This window comes from Idiotropiscis lumnitzeri, unplaced genomic scaffold, assembly GCF_059441095.1.
Source record: "Idiotropiscis lumnitzeri isolate Australia: NSW breed Sydney's pygmy pipehorse unplaced genomic scaffold, RoL_Ilum_1.0 HiC_scaffold_91, whole genome shotgun sequence".
Lineage (NCBI taxonomy): Eukaryota > Metazoa > Chordata > Actinopteri > Syngnathiformes > Syngnathidae > Idiotropiscis > Idiotropiscis lumnitzeri.
In genome coordinates this window covers 397,811-418,454 of record NW_028283629.1, presented here as the reverse complement: position 1 = coordinate 418,454, position 20,644 = coordinate 397,811, and the positions used below count along the sequence as shown (strand labels likewise).

Sequence of the window (20,644 nt, the reverse complement as noted above, 5' to 3'; positions counted from 1 at the left end):
AACATTAATATGCAAAGAACATGTACATTAGTACGAAATGTAAAAAAAAATTGTGGTGGGGGGGGTGCGAATTGTTTTCTTCTTGGTAGGGGGGGCATGACAGGAAATAATTGAGAACCACTGGTCTAGTCACACACCAGCTCGGGTTCATTCCCTACCAGAGAAATGACATTCCATGTCCCCAGAGCTAGGCGCTTTATGTTGCCGGGGATTGGACTGCCTTTGACTGCCTCCTAGCTCAAAGGAAACCCAAATTCTTTGGTCCCGCCCACTGGTAGTGAGCCGAAGCCCTTGTATTAAATAATAAATAAATACATAAAATAAAAAAATTAATAAATTTAAAAAACGGACCGATCCACTGCTTGGGTTAGTTTGACCCACCTTGAGATCCGTTCCCACTCAGTGACAGTGTCTACAAGCCACTGCCACCAGGCCAGTGAACCGACATCCAGGCAGTGACAAAAAACGTGATCAAATTACATTGCTCATCATAAGGTGTTTGTGAGACGCTCTTTGTATGTTTCCTCAATTAAGACCTGTTTTCCATTGGTGTATTTGAAAAAAGTGGTGAACCTGTTAAATTCACTACAAAACGTTAAGAAGATGAAAGTAATGTTTGAAGGAATATTATTTTTCTATCGACATGCCGGCGGGCGGGCACAGATAGAGAGTGATAAAGCAGCACCACCCGCGCGGGGCGTGCTGACGAAAAGGCAAGCGCTCCTCCTCTCATCGCGTCCTTATTAAGACAGAAAAAAGACGCTGTTGAATTTGACCTATTCGCAGTTCGAGCAGGTGCTTAACGCTGGAGAATATCACCACTTCGAAGTTCGAACTGCTGTTGAAACGGAGAGGTAAGTGTTTTTCGTTTGTTTTTATTCAAAACATGCCTCGAGTGCATTTGTTCATGGTTAGAGATAGTTGTGTGGAAAACACTATACAAAGTAGCACCATGGATGTGGGCCTACAACACTGGCCTAGCAAACATGTGCTCCTACATCGACATAATTGACGAGCTCCAGTTAAGCATTGAATAATTATAAAACGTCATGGTGCTTTTACTCATTTAAAGAACTAAACCGACGCGTATTTTCATCCGGTGGTCAGGTTTGCATTGAATGTGAGCACGAGGGACGCTAGCTTGTTGCGTTAGCTTTGCGGAGCTAACAGCTTGCACTTTTGTTATAGAACAACAGAATGCAAGTACCATGATAATTTCTGTCATTAATTTTTGTGTAAGACACGATGTTCACTGGTTAATTACATGATTCTTAAAGCAAAGGTTACTGTGAATGCAATTTTGGTAAGATTTTTGTAGTCACACTGCATAAATCTGTCTGTCTGTTGTTTAAACTTCAATATAAACTATTATGGTTGAAATCATTAATTGGGATGGAGGGATTGATATTTTTTTAATTTATAATTTATTTTTCTTACACTGATATTGTTAAAACTCCATTTAGCCTATAGTATTAATAATTCTCAACACAAAACTGTCTTTTTTCTTTATAGAATAAACAATGCCTTCCCTGAGATGCAGGAAGTCCCCAAAGCAGGATACTATTGAACATGCAGTCAAGGGTCTGGACAAGACTGCAGAGTTAGAAGCGAAGTATATAAACTCATTTAAAGGTATGATGTTAACGCTTTTGCTAAGATATATTATTGTTTTCTGATAACCAAGCTGACATCGTTTTTTAAGTGGTTATTTTACATTAAGAGTGTCTTGACCTTTTCTTTTGTCAGTTTCAAGTTATTTCAGTGAGCGTGAAACCTGATGGTAGGAGTTCTATCTAAATTAAGGCTGTACTTGATGACGCCCTCCGGCATTTTTATACCACAATAGACCAGTGAACAAGTCCGATATTGATAGTCTAGTGTAAAGCACGTTATACGTCACAGAGATCACGTGACGCGATCCAATATGACTGTGTATACAGTGTATGTCATTGTTATGAAACTAAATAATCTTAAAGTTTTTTTTTTACGTAACCAGGTGCCATTGACATTTGTACTTTCAGTCCTAATACATACTGGCTAATGCAATGCTGGAAAATGAATTTTGGCTGGTCTGTTCCTTTAAAATCATAAAGAAGGGCTCTGCTCTATCCCTCACAAGAAGCAATGTTTCAAACCACCCTACATTAGTATAGTGGCCCAAATGAATATGATGACTCCTTATTTGTGTGCTTAAAAATATGACGAAGCTATCTTGATTTCCCTGTTAACTAGGTCGAGGAGTATTTACCAAGGCCCCTTTCAGGAAAGACGACTTTATTCTTTATTATGGAGTACAGAGGAAAATTGATAGATTCTGATAAATCTCAACGCAGGAAGATGGATGGAAGAGGCACTGTCTTTTTGTTTGACTTCCGCCGGCAAGAAAAAACTTGGAGGTGAGGCAAAGATTGAGATGTTATCTTATTTTTGTTTTTATTTAAAAAAATAAACACATACTCATCCCATAAGTGTTTGGGGAAAAATCATTCTCTAAGCAAAAATGTATACCGTATTTTCGCACCCAAAAGACGCGCCGTGTCAAAGGGCGCAACACCTGTTGAGGCCGCTATTTCTGTCTTTGTAACATATACTGGACGCACCGCCTGACAAGACGATAGCACAGCTGCTGTTAGCATAGCATGAACTTGGCAGAGCTGCCCACACTGACACAGCCGATAGCAGCCTACTATGCCCCAATAACATGAGCAATCACCCCATTGTTGCAGCAGACGCCAAGTCTCTATTGACAATAGCTGACAATGGCTCAGGCCAATATTAGGTGCATTGGCAATAGCCTACAAAGCAACGTCAGGGGAGGGACTTGGCTGCTCACCACACTCCTTAGAGTCACGGTTTCAAAAAAAAATAAAAAACTCATCATACAAGCAAACAATGAAACATAGAAATAAGATTAACACAAACATGTATCTCTCATGCCATCAATATACCCAAAAAAAATGAAAATAATACAAAAGCCACTCAGCCTTAGCTAATTCAAGCAATGCATTCTGGGAGCAGAGACCCACAATCCCATAGCTGTTTAGAGAGATTTGCATGGCTGTTTAAAGAGATGTGCTGTTATGCTTTGGACTTTTTGTCTGTTGTCTAAACCTGGGACGTTTCTTGCTTGCAATAACATAAATGATAAGACAGACTAAAACATTGTGGACAGCTGCCCTTTGTCCAGCTTTTTCCAACACCATCACCCAAACATTATAGTCAGATGGTGTATTTGTCACGGTCGATTGTAAGCATGGACAACTCACTCTTTGCCCAGCAGGGTGTGCTAACATGCACTTCCAACAGCTCGTTGATGACAAGGGCTGATGGACGTGAGTGGTACTTTGTCCATTTAATGGACGCATCGACTGACAGGGCGCTTTGTTTGCTTATGACTGCGAAAATACGGTAATTACTTTTATTCATGCGTTGAATCTGTACAAATGAAAATATAGACCATGAAGTCTCAAAGACAAGCTGTTAATAGGGTCTGATTCCAATAGAAATTTCTTGTATGATTTGATTTAGAAGATTTAAAAATTGTGGATTTCCTATTTTTATGTTTTGTGTACACAAGATTGTCTCAAAGATTAATTTCTGACATTGATTGAATAATTTTTTTTTTTTTTTTTAAATCTATTTTAAGTGTTGATGCCGCTCAAGAAGATGGCAGTCTGGGAAGACTGGTTAATGATGACCACATGCACCCCAACTGTAAAATGAAGAAGAAGACAACAGAGGACAGACCACACCTCTGTCTGTTTGCGCTCCGAGACATTGATGTTGGCGAAGAAATAACTTAAGACTATGGACCAGCTGGCCTTGGAGAACACAGGTTTGTAAGATGCATCTTTAAGTACAATAACAGAGCCCACTTGTGGTGTTCTGGTGATGTAGTTTCCAATTAGTTTGGCAATCTAATAAATGTATGTTGAGGTTTCTATGGAAGTTGAACATGCTGACTGACTGGGGGAGTTCTCCATTGTCCACTATCTGTAATTCAAATTTGTGGGTCTGAGTCAAAGTTTGGCTCTTCAGGAACAACGAACTGGTCAGGGAGTGACAGTATTACAAAGTTCTGCGTTACTCTTTTCTGGGCGGTGGCCCTGTTAGGCCATCATATGCCATATTGCAAATATCCCCATTGTGGGACTAATTAAGGACATCTTTATGTTGTGGTTTCCCTACCAGAACCAGCACCAACCCTGTATATTCATGATATAAAACACTGTTTCAATTTGATATTTAGCCTTTCTATACTGTAAAAATAGAAGACCCCAGGCTTTCCTGCGCCCCCTTGCCCAATTGGTGGTGTTCAGGAGACAACCTGGGACTGAAATATCAGTCACAACCAGTGTTGTTTTCGTCACTGATGACTATGACGAAAATACTTCGTTAACGCCCCTTTTTTAATGACGATGACAAGCTAAACGAGGTTCTTTTATGACGAAAACATGACGTGATGTACATGAATTTTTTTCGTTGACGAGACAAAATTGTTAGCATGTGGTTCATAAATTATTTTATGTTGCTTTTAGTGAAATAAAGCCACAACAGTTGCCCAACAAAATGTTTTGCTTCTCTGCTTATTTTGGAGCAGTGAGCATTGATTCCACTGTTGCCACTTTTTTCTGTTTGTAATGAAGAATCCTTTGTAGTCCATCCAAAAGTCTTTGTTATTGGGTGGAAACCTTGAATGCCTTGTTTTAACTCAAATGGACTTAAACCCATCCATCCATCCATCCGTTATCTGTACCGCTTCTCCTCACTAGGGTCGCGGGGGGTGTTGGAGCCGATCCCAGCTGTCTTCGGCAGTAGGCGAGGTACACCCTTGAATTGGTGTCCAGCCAATCGCAGGGCATACATAGACGAACAACCATCCACGCTCACACTCATGCCTAGGGGCAATTAGAGTGTCCAAGCAACTTGCCATGCATGTTTTAAGAATATGGGAGGAAACCGAATTACCCAGAGGAAACCCATGCAGGAAGGCCGGAGCCAGAATCGTACCTACGACCTCAATATTGTGAGGCCATCCTGCTAACCAGTTGGGCCACCGTGCCGCTTGGACTAAAACCTTTGTGAATAAATTGACGAAAACTAGGGTAAAACTTTTTTTGCGTTTCCGTCGATTAAAACTGGACTAAAACCCTTTTTTTAGTTTTCGTTGACTAAAACTGGACTAAAACTATAACGAATTGGGATGACTAAATGTGATGTAAACAAATCAGCACTTTGTCCAAATGACTTGGACAAAATCTAAAATGCCTGCCAAAAACAACACTGGTCACAACACGCGTCTACAGAAGATTAATTGGCATGGGCGAAATTAATTAGTTTTATTTCATTCATGAGCTTATGTTTTGTTTTGGGTGGCTAAGGCTTAAAATGTGTAAAAATCTAATCCAACCTCAAATATAATTAATTCAATAAATTTATGATGCTACTAAAACATCGAAGCAGCCTCCTCCAGGCTTTACAGACTCAGAAATGGAGGTATGCGTATCGTGTACTCATCCTGTCGTGTCTTGAGATGTTAAAATTGCAGTTAGATAGACGTGTGCTGATTAGACAAGACTTCTAATATATCTGGTGTCACAGGATATTTGTCAGTGAATGTGTATGTCTGGTTTGAGGCTCACTCAGCTTTTTCTTGTGTTGTGGGGTCCAGTTGAGTTGAATTGCGTGTCAGGTATGTTGGCCATCTGACACCCAACTGTCAGGTTTGTGTTTGTGGGGACCCCGTAGAGCCATTTTTATTGTTGACATAAATCATAGCTAATCATCTTTTCCTTCATTATCATATGAAATACAGTTAGGAGTTGTATGTGCCTTTACTATGTTATAATCTTAGAACCTACCAGCCACTACAGGTGTCCGACAAGAAGACTTTTGGCTGTCCTGTGCTCCATTGCGCCCCTGGTGGCGTTCAAAAGACAACCTGTGACTGAAATATCAGTCACAACATATCTCTACTGAAGATTAATTGTCATGCGCTAAAGTAATTGGTTTTGTTTCATTCGTGAACTTGTTAGTTTTTGTTTTGGGTGGCCAAAGCCTAAAATGTGTAAAATTCTGATCCATTTTCTTTTTTTAATTCATTAAATTAATATTCAACTTGTTCATTAGGATGGAGGACAACCGACAATGACTGAATCGGCTGAGGTTGATGCCACCAGAACATCGAAGCAGCCTTCTCAAGTTTTGACAGACTCTGAAAAGGAGGTATGCGTATCATGTGGTCATCCTGTCGTGTCTTGAGATGTTAAAATTACAGTTAGATAGACCTGTGCTGGTTGGACAAGTTTTCTAATATATCTGGACATAAATCGTAGCTAATAATATTTTCCCTCATCATCATATGATATACAGTTATGCCTAGTATATGTCTTTACTATGTTACAATCTAAGAACCTACCAGCCACTACAGTTCTCTCATTGGGAGACTTAAGCTTTCGTCAGGTTGTCGACTGCTGCATTGCCCTCTTATTGGCTTTAAGTACACAACCTGTAACTGAATTATCTGTCAGAACAGAACCTATGTGTCTACAGCAGGTGATTTGGCATGTGGATTCTTCAGATTTTTAGAAAATAGGTAAAATTGTGATCAAAAGTTTAAAATGTCTAAAATTCTGGTATAGTTTGCAATAGTATATCTATTAAATCATTTCAAAACTTCTTAACAAGGATGGAGAACATTGGCTGTGACCGAATTGGTTGAGGTTTAGATTACCAGGACCATTGAGCAGCCTCCTCGGGATCTACAAATTTAGGAATGAAGATATGCATCCCATGTTACAATCCTGTTATGGCCCGAGGTTTTGAAGTTGCAGTTACATATTGGGCTGGGCGATATGGCTGATAAGTACATAGCGATATAAGTATTTCATATGGGTCCATCGATACACATTGAATTCTTTTTTTATATTATTTTATTTATTATCGTTTTTATTTTCCAATATTTTCACTGCCCTGTTAAAAAAACATTTAATGTAGTTTTCCTCCCGGGAGCTTTTTGTTACGGTCAATTAATTTTGTTATTACATTATTTTGTCATATCATTCATCAATATTTTAGTTTTTTTTTTTTTTTCAAATAGAATTAAGACCTTTTTCTGTGCAGATTCCTCTGGGGATTAAGTATTTAATGGGTTCTCAATTTTCTCTTGGACTCTGATGCAACCCAGTCTCCTCCCTTGGACAAAAAATATGGGCTGAATCTTCCTTGGAATAACGACACAGATTCTGACGAATCATTGTCAAATCCTGCCCCTGAACTTTGCGCCTCAGACCCAGACCATATTACTATCCCAAGGCTCAGGAGGACCAAAAGTATACAGGTAAACAACTGTTAGAATAATATTTGGAGGTTATTATACATTTGCCATGACGCAACTTTATTTCAATACATGGTGCACATATCATGTTGAAAAGAAGGGCGGTGGCACTTCTTCAGAAGTGAGTCTGAAGCAAGCAACATCGTGCTAGGTCCTGATAAGAGATGCTGACGTCAAAGTCAGCTGCGACCCACGACGACACACCAATGATGAACCGGACCAAACCAGCTTTTGAGAAGACGAACTGTACCACCCTTGAGTGTAATCTGATTCCCCGATGTTATAAAAGGGAATGTGTGAAAAGCATCGAGGAACAGAAGGAAGATAAAGTTGTCAAATAAACTTTGTTTAACCTTTCTGTCTCCACTTGAGCTGTCTGTCTCTCCTTTTAGCTTACGAACACTATATGTCAAATTGGCGAACCTGACATACAATTGGTCCTTCAGAGCCGTGAACCCAACATACTGGAGGCGTCCAGGAGCGAAGCCGACGACCGGGGACAATCGTGGCCACGACAAGATGAGGATTCTTTCTTTTTTTGGACCTGGTCCTCGACTTTGCTACTGGATGCTGAAAGTTGAAGGGAGGCTGCGGAGAGAGACGTTCAGCTCATCTTGGGTGAGTGTGTGAAGTCCGAATGTGATGAATGAGTGTGATAAATGTGGGCATTTGAAGGGGTACGTAGTTAAATTCTGCGTTAACAGGAGGGCGGACTCCTCTGCAAGTAAGTAGTTAAATTCCGTGGGGATATTGTGGGGACTAGACAGAGTAAGTCTTTAAAACTGTGTAAAACCGTAAGAATACTAGTCAATGTTACGTGAAGAGACAGAGATAGTCTATAACACTGATAGGGGATAACAGGGGTATATCCTCCACGCGCGTTTGAAAGGGGAAAAAAAGAGAAATAAGGGGAAAAAAAGACGAGGGAAAAAAAAAATAAACAAAAAGGGAAAAATAGTGTGAATGAATAAGTGTGTATGGAGGCTTGCAACCTCATTTTGGAACAGGAAATTTAACCGACAACTGTCTGGGAAGCAGAAGCTTGGGAATTACCTAAAACAAAGTAATTGTCAGCCTGTTCAGGGATTGGAGAACAGTTTAGGAAAACATGGGGAAATCAAACAGTAAAAAAGCTAGCAAAAAGGATCCGAAACAACAATTGACGTGTAAGGACTAGAAATTTATAGAAAGCCAATGTCCGGAAAAAGTAAAACATTTAAACTCATGGATAACAAAATATGAATTCACTGGTCAGCTTAGTACACAAAAATACTTACAAAATAAAACGAAGAGAAGAGAGAGAAAAAAAAAAAAAAAAAAAAGAGGTGGAGAAGCAGCTACCAAGCCATTCATAGGTGTGGCTGTGTGTGCGCTGATAGATAACGTTCTGCGAGGCAACATCATTGCAGACATACAACAACAAAGTCTTATGCAAGAGAAAATCTATGGCTAGAAAAAGGAGCTACTTTGACTAATGGCATATATGTCAGTTCAGAGGAAAAAAAAAAAAAAAAAAAAAAAACAATTCTTCCAAAAAATATTTTTCGCAATATTGACACATGTTGACACACATGTCAAACAGGAGGGATGGTATGGTAAGACAAACCAAACCAATTTTATACAACATATGGGTTTTAATTTTTTCTCAAAAGATTTTTTGAAGAGCCTGTATGATCTGTGCTCGACACAATTGTCAGGGAAACATAAGCCCAAAACGAGGACAGTTTCCCCAAGCAACATACACCTTGTGCATTGTAAAAAGTCATCTCAACCCTACCCTATTAGGGGTCTCTCGGTTGACATGATTTTCGCGTGGATAAAAAATTGAGATTTTGTGTTGTGTAATTTTGGTTGCACTAAAAGCTGTGTTTCATGCATGTGTCCGAGACCATTACTATGAGTAATTCCAACAGCTCTTCCATCAACATGCCTTTTAGAAGTAATGATGAAATTAACACCTAATGCGGACTGCATTGCTTGGAATGATGTGTACGCTGCGATTAAGGCAACGAAAGATAAGCCTATCTTTTCTACCGATGTGGCAGTGGCTAACTTTACTTGTGTTAATCTCACAGGAACACAAGTGGTGTAAAACAACTGTACTCCAAGCAGGTACACTACTGCCACGCAGCGATGTGTGGTGGTGGTGCGGGGTACTAAATTATTTGATTCATTAAAGGACGCAGTTGGAACTTGTGCATTGGTGTCACTTCTCTTACCAGTGTCTATTTTTCCATCCACAGCAAGGGATATTCAAAGGGCAGTTGAAGCCGACGAATACCCCTATTATTACGCCAGGAAAAGACGAAGTGCTTCCTGGAGGGATGGTGATATGACTTATTTGGATGCAATTGGCCAACCAAGGGGCGTACCAGATGAGTATAAATTGGTAAATCAAATCGCAGCGGGGTTCGAGTCCATTCTTCTTTGGATTACACCGAATAAGAATGTGGATCGAATAAATTACATACACTATAACGTGCAAAGATTGGGGAACTTCATTGAAGAAGGATTTATAGCTATTAAAGAACAATTGGTCCTACGTCGTCCTTCCATCTGGGGTGACGTAAAATTGGTCCAAAAGAACAATTGGCAGCAACATCACTCATGGCATTTCAAAACCGCATCGCGGTGGACATGCTGTTGGCAGAGAGAGGAGGGGTTTGCGCCATGATTGGGGATCAATGGTTGTACTTTCATTCCTAACAACACTTCTCCGGAAGGGTCCCTCACAAGAGCCATTGCAGGCTTGCGCACCCTGAAGCATAAGCTGAAGGAACACTCAGGTGTGACTACCTCTGCATGGGATGAGTGGTGGAACAAAACGTTTGGTAAATATAAAAATATGGTATTTTCTGTAATGATTTCTATAACAATGTTCACCTCAATCCTTGTACTGTATGGATGTTGTTGTATTCCCTGCATTCGCGTTTTGCTTTTCCGACTTATCTCAACAGCTCTCGCTCCAGCAAATTCCAAACGACAGGAAATATATCCTTTGATTAATTACAGAAGTGCTGGTGATGGAGGAGACAGTGATGACCAAGTTGATGACGACGACTGAATTTACTTGGGAGATCCTATTCGTTAATCCAAAACGCTCAAATACATTAAAGTTAAACAAAGAAAAATAGAGGGGTTTACATTTGCTATCAAGCTAATGATTTGATGGAATTAAATCTTTGGAAATTCAATTGATGATAATATTTGGGGCAAATGTAGAATAAACAGGGGGGAATGTTAGAATAATATTTGGAGGTTATTATACATTTGCCATGACGCAACTTTATTTCAATACATGGTGCACATATCATGTTGAAAAGAAGGGCGGTGGCACTTCTTCAGAAGTGAGTCTGAAGCAAGCAACATCGTGCTAGGTCCTGATAAGAGATGCTGACGTCAAAGTCAGCTGCGACCCACGACGACACACCAATGATGAACCGGACCAAACCAGCTTTTGAGAAGACGAACTGTACCACCCTTGAGTGTAATCTGATTCCCCGATGTTATAAAAGGGAATGTGTGAAAAGCATCGAGGAACAGAAGGAAGATAAAGTTGTCAAATAAACTTTGTTTAACCTTTCTGTCTCCACTTGAGCTGTCTGTCTCTCCTTTTAGCTTACGAACACTATATGTCAAATTGGCGAACCTGACAACAACCCATATAGATTTCAGGGAATCTTACAAGCAAATTGCATATATTTTATTGGTCTCCTGCCTTCTATCCTTTATATTTCGTTGTTGTTGTTTTTTAGATTAAAAAAACAGGCTGACTTTGGAATGGATAAGCATTATTACTCCAACTCAGATGACAGTGGAGATGAATATATTCCGGATACAAGTGAGGCCTCTGATTCAGACGGAAGTGAATCTTTGAAAATTGTGGACCCTCTCTTGAAGTCTAAGAATGCCTTCAGAGATTTTTCTCCCACACCACGAATCTCAAAAGCCACCTCAACGCAGGTTGTTAATCAAGGGCGTTCACCCGTTCGGAGGAGTAGCAGCACTGGTGTGATTCTTGAATTCTATGGCTCTTCAAATATTTGTGCAGTTTAACACAAATCATCCAAAATAGAATTCAAGCACATCTGTGACAGAAATTCAAATTCAGAAGTCAAAGAGAGAGAACAAAAAAAAAAATCTAATGCTGCGCTTCTTCCGAAGACATATACTGTAAACATTAAATGTATGTTAGGACAATCTTGAAAAAAGTATTAGAACACCCTTTACTTTTATTTCTTGTTAATTTTATTAACCAAAATATGTCCATTTTTATTACAGATTAATGAATACAAAATTAAAACTCTAATCAGCTACTTTTTAATCGTTATATTTGTATAAACAAATGTTATACATCTGTGTGTTAACTTATACAAGAAATGACGGAAAAGCAAGGGTGGTTTAGTATTTTTTTATCGTATATAGTCTGTATAATATCTTTAACCTATGCTGATGCTGTTTAATACTGATTTAAATAATAATAATAATGTCATAATCTGTTGGTTTTACATGAACAAAACCTTTCAAGCACTTTTTAAAATTCTAAATACTACCTCTTGTCAGTAAGTTGGTTCACAGCACTGCCTTGGAGTGAAAGTGTGTAGTGCTGAGACAGTCGGTATGTGCTGAGTCGTCTGACGTTTGTGTGACTGGTACCCAGGAAGGTAGCAAAACCAGGCAGTGTGTATGTCGTACCCAGGAAGGCAGAGAAACCAAGCAATATGTATGTGGTACCCACGAAGGCAGAGAAACTAAGCAGTGTGTATGTGGTACCCGGGAAGGTAGCAAAACCAGGGAGTGTGCATAGATACAGACCCCAAAAGTGATTAAAACCAAATAAAGTCCCCAGAAGATCATCTGTAGTCAGGTGAAGGACCCTGTACTTTGTTCAACTCATTTACTCCCTTAGACGTACAAAGACGTCTTTTAATGCAATGGCGCCCTCTACCAAAGACGTATAAGTAGGTTTCCTGTCTTTTTTACGTCATAGTGTACATAAGGGTCTGATGCAACCTCTGACTGAGAATCAGCCTTGTCCGCATTGTGAATCATGTAAAAATCACCCAGCAGGGGGCAGAGGTGCAAAAGATCCGCCTTGAATCTGCGCCAGAGGTACAAATGGGGGGCGGGATCCTGGGGTAGACTTATAAGTGTGGAGAGCAGCGTGGGTAGCAGCAGCATCGGCAGCACTAGCAGCAGTCGCATTAGTAGCGTTAGCAATGAAATCCTCCAAGCAAATGACGATCGAGGAATGCGTTTTTGTAAAAAAAAGCTTCCTAAAAGCATCAAGGCGATGGAGACGCTTTGGTTGAGAGGATGACGCTTCGTCATCGTCACAACAAACAGGCGTCTAAAGAGGGTGCGCGTGCCTTGCGGCCTGCATCGCCTGCCTTCGGACAATAGCCAAAGCAGCTGAGAGTCCTCACCAGATCCCCCCGAACGAGGAGGTAAGCGCTCGCAAGTTACCATTGAACATGTGGTTTTACCCCTCATGCTTTTATTGTACATATCATGCATCTTGCGGGCAGAAAATGTCGCATAAATGTGCAGTTAGACGCGAGCGTATCTCCTCCCCGACGAGGAAACAACAATACTGAATGGTGTGGTAATCATGCATACTTTCTAAAATTCACAGATTGTGCATCCCGCGGCAAGAAAGTTCCTCCTCGTCTTGTTGGTGTAAAGAAAGGTAAATTATAATATGAAACTTCACACGCCAGCAATAAAATGCAGCAATAAATATATATTTCCAATTGTTTATATTTCTGTAATTTACAGGTTGTGCATCAGGAAGCAGTGGTTCCGGATGGCGTCACACTGGATGGCAACCGAGGAAAATCGACTTTACAGCAACCCCTGGACCACTGAATGCCGCTGCCCATTTGGAGTCTGAGGAGCCAGCTGATTTCCTGCAGCTGTTTCTCACGGATGAGCTTCTGCAGCACATCGCGGATGCCAGCAATCACTTCCCAGACAATTATTTTCACACAAACCCCAGTGGACAAACACAAGCTCGCCTATTTTCCACGGACCAGCAAAGCCAGACCACAACGAAAGTGTCGGGTCTGTTTGCGCAAAGGCAAACGGAGTGAAACAAGAATGTGGTGTGAACTATGTTGTGTGCCCTTGCATCAAGGCAACTGTTTTATTTTATATCACACAAAAAAAAAGTATGTATGACACTGATGTATTTCATTTTTGTACATAGTTCAACAGTTCAGTCGTTTAGTGTTATGTGCAAATAAATTTATTTTATCAAAAACATATTTTTTGTGCTTTTTTTTGTTATTTTATAGAAGGCATGCATTATTTAGATGTTAGAGGTGTCATAAAAGCCATAAATAATAGTGTCAAAGTTCAAATTATGGTCAAAATGCATCAGTTTACAAAAAGCTCATTTTCTCAGTTTTTTCCCCAGGGATTGGAGTTTTCATGAAATTTAGCTATTTTCAAATGCCGATTGTTCAAGAATGGAAAAAGATAGGAACAAACATTTTTTTTCTGTTGAAAGAAGAGAGTCTCATCTTTCTTCGGGTGTGCTCCATGTCTATATAGCATTAGAATACAATATTCTGTGGGCCTTGCAATATTAGTCAAAACCCAGGAAAACTCTGGGATTGAGTGGGTTGCTCCAGTGAAAATGGCTGGTATTTAATGAGTTAAGACTGGTTAGGACATCCGGCTCGCAGTCCCAAGGTGCAGGGTTCGATCCCGGGACCCAGCTTTCCTGTGTGGAGGTTGCATTTGTGAGTGAGTTTGAGCGCAGATGGTTGTTCGTCTTTGCGTGCCCTGCGATTGGCTGGCAACCACTTCAGGGTGTGCCCCGCCTACTGCCCGTTGACAGCTGGGTAGGCTCCAGCACGCTATCCTTGTGAGAATAAGCGGATTGGATATTACATGTATGTGTTTATGCCCTAGGCCAGGCGAGGGCAAACTACGGCCCGGGGGCCACATGCGGCCCGTTAAAAGTTTTAATCCGGGCCGCCGAACTTGAAAAAAATTTAATGAATAAACCTTGTTAATGTTTTATTTTCTAAACACTGTGGTTTTCAAAGACAAATATTATTGTTGGAATGCTTTTATTCACTTTCATATAAAATTAAATGTATTTTTTTTCTCAGATGAGGTGAGGTTTCCAAAACACTCCATCCATCTGCTCCTGGTCCGGCCCCTCTGTCATATTTTAGAACCCATTGTGGTCCTCCAATCAAAAAGTTTGCCCGCCCCTGCCCTAGGCTTTGTGTCTTTGCTTGGTTGACTGTGTAATGAGTGTATGAATGCATTTCTTTCTACCAGACACCTTGGACTTCCCATGGCAGATTAATAATCTATTTTATCTATCCATCAGGGTCACGAATGTCATTTGATGAGTAGAGAATTTAGAGTCTCCAATTAACCTAATATACATGGATTTGCGCATGGAAACCTGAGAAAAAGCCCTTAGTCCTACTTTTCCATCTGAACCACTTTATCCTCACGAGGGTCACAGCCGTGACATCCCAGCTGACTTCAGAAAGTAAGTGGGCGACGACTCATGATCTCTTGGTTGAATAATATTGTTAGGGGCTCAAAATGGCCCTCTACAATAAAATGGCAGAAGAATATTACATACTCTCTGGCAGAAGAATATTGCGTTTTTTTGTTTTGTCCAATTAACTTAAATAAAACTTGGGAAAATTTAATGATTACATGTAAACCAGCTGGTCTTCCCCATACCAAGCCCTGGCTAAAACTGACTGAAAAATGCATGATGTGTGCCTTTTAAACTCCTCGGCCCATCCACTATGCCAGGGATGGGCAAACTTTTTGATTGGGAGGGGGGGGGGGGCACAATGAGTCCTAAAATACATTTAATTTTAAACGAAAGTGAACAAAAGCATTACAACAATATATATGTCTTTGAAAAACCACAGTATTTAGAAAATAAACCATTAACAAGGCTTATTCATTTAATTTTTTTCAAGTTTGGGGGGCTGGATTGAAACGTTTAACGGGCCACAAGTGGCCCCCGGGCCGTAGTTTGCCCAAGTGCCCTAAGCCAATTGATTCTAAAAAATAACAGTTTTCTTCATCAAAACAACATTTTATGATCAACATAAATGTTAGTGAGTACATAAAGGTATACTCATTCGATCTATCATAACCCCATGCACTTAGACTGTACAAAAAAAAGAAAATTTTTATTTTAAAACCTAGTATTTCGCCATGACGTCACACGCTAGCGTCAAGTGCTTGGCGCTAAAAACCCGGAAGTAACAGCGGCGCTCGGTTTGAAAGTGGAGAGTTGTGCATGGTAGGCGAGTTCGGGAGAAATGTTTGTTGAACACGAGGACTGTGGCGTAGAAGATGGTTTAACAGCGATCTAGTGCGCACCCAACCGTGATGGCTGACCAACGAAATAAATGTGGACCGACGGAGTGGACTGACAGGACGTGGAAAACAGGTGTGTGGCATGTGTGCGTGTGCACGAATGTGGTAGCGCGTTCACTATGGTGGCAGCGATCGCAAAGCAGCAGCACCACTCCTTGACAAAAGTATTGTACTTTCTCTGATGTTTTGGGTTTGCTCTGCTTTGGGGTTTGTAGTTCTGGCCACGCAAAAGTAACAAAGCAAGTTCTTGGATGTCTGCTTTTTTCTTGAACTGTTAATTGGTTAACATCGTGGCTCTTATTTTTATCTAATGTATGGAGTTTGGTGGCTATCTATATGCACAACTATATTAGTTGCACTTGAAATTGCATACAGAAAATTAGTATAAATAGGTTACGCTATAAAGTATAACAATATTAACAATCGTTATTGTTGTTACTGTTTATTTATTTTATTTTGCAATAACTGTGCTCCAAGCTTAGCTGTTGTGCCAGCTGCCAAGTAAAAATATGTAATCTCACTCAATAATAGGAATAAATACTTAACTAACATCTCAATTTTTCGGGTTGGGCTGTGGGGGAGGGGAGGGTGGCTGCCTGACATAAAGCAGACTGTCCTGCACATGCGCAGACCAGCCGAGTGTGTGAAGTGTGCGTAAGTGCAGTACCGGGACCGACCACTAGACAGCGATCCTGAGTAATTTTTCCGCACACACATTTCTAGCACACTCGTCTTGTTTTTGTGACCTTCCTGGGAAGCCCTGAAACTTTGACAGGACCTCCCCCTGAGCTTCTTATCACTGAATTCAATGCTCTTTTTTGTGGGGCCCAGATTTTTGGTCCCCACAAAAATTTTGGTCCCCTACAGTGGGTGTGCTGTCCGATGTTGGTCCCCAACATGTAGCTTATACAAACACACACACACACCCCTACTTGTTTTTGTGACATTGTTGGGCCACCTGAGCAAAACTCACATTGTGGGAACCACCCTTTCTAGTGGTTGTACAGCTCTGAAAAAAATCAGGCAGTGTCCAGGAATTTAGTTAAACACAAAAAACACTTCAAATTACCAATTAATGACCTGGAGGTCAAATGAGTGACTCAAGTGCATGTAATTCAGTCACTGTAGCCCAAAGATTCTCTGGGCCAGTGGATGAACCATTATTCGTCTTGGACAGCATTGAAGCAGGCCGTAGCCTGGTTTCTAAAGCTGAAAGACTTACTGACAGAGTAAAGGAAAATAGAAAGGAGTTAATCACATTAGGTGAAGAAGGCAAGATGAATTTATTCAAGAGAACTGTCAAAGGAAAGTATTTGACCTGCAACGACTTGGATAAAGCAGAAAGAGAACTTGTGAAATACTGTCAAAGGCGAAGTTTCAAAAAAGATTTAGCCATATTTGAAAAACAAAAAAGGGTGAAGAAAAGTAGCCCACTTTACAAGTTCAATATAGTACTTCAAGATGGTGTCATGAGGGTTGGTGGACAGTTGAGCCACGCAGCCATGCCTGAAACAGCAAAACAGCAAGCCATCTTGCCAAGGATTCACATAACACAAAGCTAGTCCTGAGATACATTCATGAGATTACAGCTCACGCTGGAAGGAACCACATGATGGCTAATCTGCATCAACAGTTTTGGATACCTCGAGCTGCTAGAGTCATCAGAAGAGTGCTACCTGACGATCCGCCTTTCAAGAGAATTGGCGTTGATTATTTTGGTCCATTCTAAGTAAGTAGGGTTAGAGGACAAGTAAAGAGATACGGCGTGATTTTTACATGTCTCGCTGTACGAGCCGTACATCTGGAAATTGCATCTTCACGTGACACAGATGCTTGTCTCAACGCAATCCGAAGATTTCTTGTCAGAAGAGGACAAGTGAGAGAGATGTATTCTGATAACGGAACCAACTTTAGATCAGCTGACAGTGAAATGAAGAAATCAATCAAAGAATGGAACACTAAGTAAATCGAGAAACACTTGCTGCAAAAAGGTATTCAGTGGCATAGCAATCCCCCAGCAGGTTCCCACCACGGAGGAAGCTGTGAGCGACTTATTTGGTCTGTGAGAAAAATCCTGAATGTCACTGTAAAAGAACAAATTTCGGGTGAAGAAAGTCAATATACCTTGCTTGGTGAGGCTGAAGCAGTTATAAACAGCAGGCCTATCACAAGGACATCTTCCGACCTCAACGACTTGGAAGCACTCACACCCAACACTCTGTTGTGGCTGAAGGTCAAACCTGAGTTACCTCCTGGAGTCTTCTGTAAAGACGACCAATACGCCCCAATACGTACCTCTGGGAATGAGCTGGTCAGCTCTTTAAAGAGTATTATGTAAGTTGAAATACATTAATCCATTTTTCTTTTTTGGACCATCTTTAACTGTGTAGTGTGTAATGTCTAAAATACAAAATGATCTGATTTTAGGGTGCAGTTGACGACTGTGGCACAGGTCCTCGCTCTACAAGTGCTAATAGTCTTCGGCAAAGAGAAAAATCTGCCATAAGGTACAGAAAACATTGGCATCAGAGTAAATGGATGCATGTTTTTGCAATGTGCGAGGAAACTGGCGAACTCAGAGAAAACTACGCAGGCTTGGGAGAACATGCAAACTCTACACAGGAAGGCCGGAGCCGGAATCGATCCCACAACCTCTGCATTGTGAGACCATCGTGCTCACAAGTCGCCCACCGTGGCGGCCGTCCATTATGAATGCCATCCCACCATCCATTATCTGTACGGCTTCTCCTCACAAGGGTTGCGGGGGGTGCTGGAGCCTATCCCAGCTATCTTGGGGCAGTAGGTGGGGTACACCCTAAACTGGTTGCCAGCCAATCGCAGGTCACACAAAGACAAACAACCATCCGCGCTCACACTCACACCAATTTAGGGTGTCCAAACAACCTGCCATGCATGTGTTTGGAATGTGGGAGGAAACCGGAGAACCCACGCAGGCGTGTGGGAAACATGCAAACTCCAAACAGGAAAGCCGGAATCAATCCCGCGACCTCTGCATTGTGAGACCATCGTGCTAACAAGTCGCCCACCATGCATCCCTGCTAAATAAATGATTAATTTTTACATTTTAGTATTTGTAAGCGATCTTGTGTTCATGACAGCATTTTCAACAGTGTGGGTGTTTGTATGAAAGCATTTCACTCGTGTATGGGCATGAGCATGTTTCAGTTGTATTTATGAATAACAATAATTTCACAATTGTGCCTGAGCGCCTTTCACTGGTGTGTATGAGAATGTTTCACCTATGTGTATGAGCGCATTTGACGAGTGTATGAGCAACAACTATTTCACTAGTGTGTATGAGAGCGTTTCACTCGTATGTATGATAGCGTTTCATAAGTATGCATGAGCAACAACAATTTCACTGGTGTGTAAGAGTGCATTTCAGAAGTGTGAAGCGATTCCTGACTTTTGTCCCCAACGGCACCTCATACTCCCCATCTCCCGCTCACTTCTCCTGACCCCATGAGCCATCCCCGTTGCTACTACATGGAGATTTGATGTGTTTTTTTGTTTTTTTTTGTTATTAGCTTCTTCAACATCTCTTCTGATTCTCATCTCTTCTCTGGCGCTCGTCTCCGCCTGTCTGATTTGAAGTCGACCTCAGAATTTGCACTATTTTGACATGACTTCTGTGGTAATCACTACTGACATATTGTGTCATTTGCTCAATAATACATTAAAATTATAATAAATAATAAAAATGGGTCCGGTGCCGAGCTCTGGCTTCATATCTTTAAAAGTGGTCTTCTCAAATCTGTTACTAATGGCCTCTAAATCGGTTGTGGTAGAGAAGGGGCAAATTAGACCTTATGGCATCTTAATTTGGTCAAGTCTTGTACCCATTTTCAAGGCCAGCGACTATTGCTTTAGCTATATACAAGAAAAGGATTACTCTGAATATACACAACAACAAATCCCAGATGTCCATCCCAAATGTTGTTTCAAAATAATCCAGTTCAGATGATAAACAAATGTATTGGTATGTTGAGGTCATTATTTCAAATCAAAATATACACTTCTTTTTCAGACAATGGGGAGGATCGAAGAAGTGGAAAAGTTGCAGGAGTAACTTCAAAACAATGCAAAGAGACAGAATCTGGAAGAATGTCAAGTTTGTCCATGTTTATATTTCTGGAATTTAGTGGGCGTGCATCTCGAAATGTTTGGGGATGGTTCGGGCTGCCAGACAAGACTTTCACTGCGAGCGCTGGACCACTGGATGCTGCGGCAAACAGCGGACTTCTTGCAGCTATTTATTACCAACAAGCTACTCCTGCACATCAATGATGCGGATGGCACAGACTGCTTTGCAGACAATTATTTTGAGGCAAAACCAAGAGGTCTGTAAGCACTCTGAAAACAAAGTAAAATATTTGACACCCACGGCAAAGAAAGCCATGCTACAGCATAGGGCTGGGCGATAAACCGAAAATTTACCGTTACCGAAATTTATTACAATGACCGAAATCATTTTGCCCATGTCGGTAAATTCGATGAATAAAAAAAGAAAAGCCTTTTGTCTGCGGCAATGTTCATGCCCCTTTAAGACCGCTACAGCGCCTCTAGTCATGTGACTCCACCCGTCTGTCGCTCTCGTTGCTGGCGATTCAAATCCAGAAGCTTTCTCACCACCCACAACACAACCATGCTGTGCTGAAAGTTCAAAGTGAGAAGCAAGGTTCGACAAGTGACAACAGCCCATGAACGGAGGCGACACCATACGAGAGAACGTCTCAGAGGTGGACGCGATAGCCTAGCACTAGCTAAAGATAAAGCTCGTCTAGTTACGTGGCGCGCACAGGATTTAAACGCTTCATGAAAGCCGTATTTCCCGATATGGACTACATCGGGCCGGGAGCTTAGACATGTCAAGCATTTTGCATCTACATCCGACTTGTGGTCGGGTCGCAACATGGA

The 20,644-nt window shown here is 41.0% G+C and overlaps 1 long non-coding RNA gene across 1 annotated transcript; it reads left to right on the top strand.

Annotated features, from left to right (window-relative positions):
• The first annotated feature begins 707 nt into the window (after nt 1–707).
• On the top strand, nt 708–2,347 carry LOC148315579 (uncharacterized). Its single transcript, XR_015840791.1, has 3 exons — nt 708–854; nt 1,513–1,632; nt 2,233–2,347. It is a non-coding gene; the product is annotated as an uncharacterized LOC148315579 (long non-coding RNA).
• Nucleotides 2,348–20,644: the final 18,297 nt, after the last annotated feature.